Consider the following 4,479-nt stretch of genomic DNA (forward strand, 5'->3'; position numbering starts at 1 on the left):
CTACCTCTGAATTCACCCTCGCACGGCCTTTTCCAGTACCTCTGATTGCCTCTCTTCACTTGAACTCTGAGTAAATGACCATTTTGCTCGATTCTATAAGTAATGCTGTTGGCAGCTACTCCAGTAAATTGTCTCACTTTCAGTGCACAGTACACCCGATAGCATTGGAGATTGTGGGGGAGAGGGGGGAAGGAAGGGTCAGGAAATTGGCATCTGGGTATTTGCCACCATGATTGTTGATTTTCTGGCCACCTGGTCACTCGCGAGGGCATGCCGTTTGTTAAACCTTAAGGAGGCTGGGTGAACGTCTGGACTCTGACACCCCTAGGCAGCATTTCAGGGATGTTTTTTTTTGAGAATGGGGAGAGAGTATTTCATTTTTGAGACCAAAAGAGCCAGAAAGTCTTGCTCTTGGTTGATTTATGCCCAAGTCAAAGTCTCTTGATTTTTCCTAATTGAATCTCTGTACTCTTTTGATTTGTATTTGATTATCCAACAGAGTGACACATCTGTGGCCTTCGCTTTGTGTGCGTGTTTGCCGACGGCCGGGAATCCAGTGGAGGCATTGTTAATCTGTTATAGAGCTGAGGTTTCTGTTTAATGGGAAACACGCTCACTTTATTAATTGTTGTAAGAATTATGTAGCATTCTTCACTACTATTGTAGCATCCCCCTCAGTCACCTAACGTGTATTTCCCTGTGAGGGGGAAGTCTCCATCTCTCGGAAATAGAGCCAGTCTGCTCGAACAGGTGTTCAGCAGTTGGGTTTTGTCCAAAGTGAATGATATTCCTTTAATCTTATCGTTCATCTCCAAAATACTGTGATGTGTAATGTGGTTTAAAATTCTTGAGTCTATTTTTGAATTATTTTTAATTAAAAAAACTTACAGTTGTACTGTAATTTGGCACATTATGCTGATATTAAAGAAAAGGAAACATTTATTTGAAAGAAACATCAGTGCTTTAAGAGGACTTGTAACTATTGAAATATTAATAGATATTGTGAGCACACCACTGCACACGTGCCCCAACATGTTTTGGTTTTAAACCCCGCTAATTCAGAGTTCAAGGCCATTTGAAGTTTTTAAACCCTCACCCAAGGATATGTGTTTATTGATTTTAGAGAGAGGAGGTAGGGAGGGACAAAGAGAGAGAGGGAGAGAGAGAGAGAGGGAGAGGGAGAGAGAGAAAGAGGGAGGGAGGGAGGGAGGGGGGGAGAGAGAGAGAGAGAGAGAGAGAGAGAGAGAGAGAGAAACATCGACGTGAGAGAAAAACATTGATCAGTTGCCTCCCATAGACACCTAGGTATGTGCCTTGGCCCGGAATCAAACCCTTGACCTTTTTGGTGTATAGGATGATGCTCCAACTAACTGAGCCACCTGGCCAGGGCTGAAGTTTGTTTTAATGCAATGCTGTGGGAACAAGATTTGTTAAGTAAATAGTGAAAATAAAGTTACATGGGAAAAGTTTACTCTCTTTAAGGAAAGAGACTTTTTTACCACTTTGGAAAGACTCTTTCATGATTCTTACCCATTAAAACACCCCTGGTAGGAGCATTATATGATAATCTTCACCATTAAAAAAAATTACCCCAGAAATAGTTTATGCATAGATAACACAATGGCAGCATACACTGCATAGTGTTGGATTTTGTTCTCTTCACTTAATACACCCTGAAGATTGTTCTGTATTGGTACCAGTGGTCGGCAAACTGCGGCTCGCGAGCCACATGCGGCTCTTTGGCCCCTTGAGTGTGGCTCTTCCACAAAATACCGACTTCTGCGCATGGGCCACGAAGTTTCAATCGCACTGTACGTGCGGGCGCGCACGTGGTATTTTGTGAAAGAGCCACACCTAAGGGGCCAAAGAGCCGCATGAGGCTCGCGAGCCGCAGTTTGCCGACCATGGGTATATACAGATCTGCCTCATTCTTTTTAGTGGCATATAATATTCCATTTTATAGGGGTGCCTTTAATTACCTGTAAAGTTGCCCTTTTGATAGACACGTAGGTTCTTTAGGGTATTTTGCTGTTACAAACAATGCTGCAGTGAAGATCCTTGATGTCTTTTTGTGAGTCTGTTTGAAATATAAATTCAAAAAGTGGGATCTGTGGTCAAAGGGTGTATTTGCTTTTAATATAGATAGATATTGCCATGTTGTCTTCCAAGAGTTTATACTTGTTTGTTTTAAGAACTCTTACGTAGTGCTTACTTTGTGCTAGGAACTGTTTCAAGTGCTTTACAAATATTGTTTAATCTTTAGAGCAACACTTAGAGGTACTCTCATTATCATAGCTTTCCAGATGAGGAAACCGAGGCAACAGACAGGACGGAACCTGCCCGCAGGCCACACTCAGTAAGTGGCCTGTGAACTAGGCAGTCTGGGTCCAGGGTCCCTTCATCATGGTGGTTAAGTGCCTGTTAAAGTTTTCACCTTTCCTAATCTCATCAGTCAGAGGCCAGTTTTTCTTAATTGTCATTTTGTGTTTTTCTTATTACTAGTTGGGACTGTACACATTTTTGCATCTTTCTTATTACTGGTTGGGATTGTACACCATTTCATTGTTGGCACACCACGTGGATTTTCTTCGCTGTCTATCTGCTACCTGTCCCTGTCCCTTGCTCGTTTTTCTGTAAAGATTTTTCTTACTGATTTGTATGAGTTCCTTGGCACATGGAGATTAGCTCTTCATCAGATGTATTGCAAATGCTCTGTCCTACTTGGTACTTTGCTTTTTGGCTTTGTACTTTTATCAGTTTTTTCCTATGGCGACTGAATCTAGGTCATGTTTAGAGAGATCTTCCTAAGTCTGAGAGCATTTTAAAAAAATCTCATATTTTCTTAGAACTTTAATGCTTAGTTTTTAAAATTTATGTTGCTTCAAAGAGTAATATGGGCTCTAACTTTATTTTTTTAAAAATCGTAATAGGTAATGATGTGCAGCTATACAAGAATAAAAGACACACTTCCCAGTAGCTTAGTACTCTCGGTCATGCTATTGCAATACTCTGCTTTGACTATTGATGACAGAGCCATGCAGTGAGTCCTGTGGCTTGTGTTCATACCATGGCTGCTTTTCATTTTTGCTCAATTTTTGCTTTCTTTGGAGTTAATAATTATCTAGCTTTTCCTTTGCTTCATTTTCCGTAGACTTACCTAATTCATTCCAAGGCTGCTCTCACTTCATGCCTAAATCCCTTTCAGTATATTCCAGTGCATCAGTTGCTCAGATAGGCTGTGTTTTATCCACGAGAAGGTTTAGTCTGAAGTCTTCTGAGCTGCTCCAGTCTGGGCTGGGTTCCTCTCTGACCTCGTCAGCATCAGAGATCTCTCTGGCGTTACCCTGGGAATCCCCTTGCTTCTCTTTATGAAATCTGTTTCCTACAGCCTACGTCTTTCTCTTTTCACATTTTCTCTCTCGTTTTGGTGGAGCCCCTCCCTCAGTGTGTAGGGAAACCTAGCTTTGGTGGAAGATATGAAAACAGGACGATGAGTTGAAAGGCTGTTTAAGTGGCTAAAACTTCCAGGTCCCTGGTACTTCCTGCTGTAGACAGTGACAGCAGTTGGAACCCTTATCTCCTGCCTCCCCCTCCATGTAGTTATAGTACAGTGTTAGGTTAATGCAGTAGTTGTTATAGACGTTATTATCACTGAGTAAAGTGTTCACTGCTCCCCTCCTACGCCCCCCCCCCCCTGCCCCTCAAAAGAAAACACGAAAAAACACTTTGGTTTTCTTGGAGATAATTCATTTCTTAAAATGTAACTTGATTTTTTATGTACCCATTGCTAATTTCTTCCAAATAGTTTCAACAGACCTGTAAATTTTCTTTCAACTAATTTTTACCATTTTTTTTTAAACCAATCCCTCATCCTTTTTTTCCCTGTTGTTTACAACATCTGCAACATCCCCATCCTCCAACTCCTGTCTGAATGGATTGTACTCTAGCCCTAGTTAGTATACAGCCATCATTCAGGGACTTTCCTTAACTGGTCTCTTTCCTGGGCTCACTCTTTTCTGGATTCCATATCCTTTAATATCATGGTTTATGCCATTGTTTGGTAGGACACATACTTCAGTAGCTTTCTCAGAAAGGTTCAAGGGAAATAAATTTCTAACTCTTCGCGTGTAAAAACGCCTTTAATGTCTGCTTAGGATTGCTTGATAATTTTACTAGATGTGGAATTAAAAATTGAAACTAATATCTTTGAAATTTTGAAGACATTGCTCCACTGTCATCTAGCATCCTTCATGTGTGATTTATTTTCTCTCTTCTCTCTGAAACATTTTTGAATCTTCACTTAATTTCTCATATTTTGAAGTTTCACAATTTTTGGCATATATCTCAGTGGGCCCTTCTAAAATTACTTATGCTGGGCTTTTGCTTTTCTTTTAAATCTGGAGTTCCTTGTCTATCACTCTGGGACATTCCTTCTTTTAAAAATATTTTTTATTAATTTCAGAGAGGAAGGGAGAGGGA

Source organism: Myotis lucifugus, unplaced genomic scaffold (genome assembly GCF_000147115.1).
Source record: "Myotis lucifugus unplaced genomic scaffold, Myoluc2.0 scaffold_320, whole genome shotgun sequence".
In the NCBI taxonomy this organism is placed as follows: Eukaryota; Metazoa; Chordata; class Mammalia; order Chiroptera; family Vespertilionidae; genus Myotis; species Myotis lucifugus.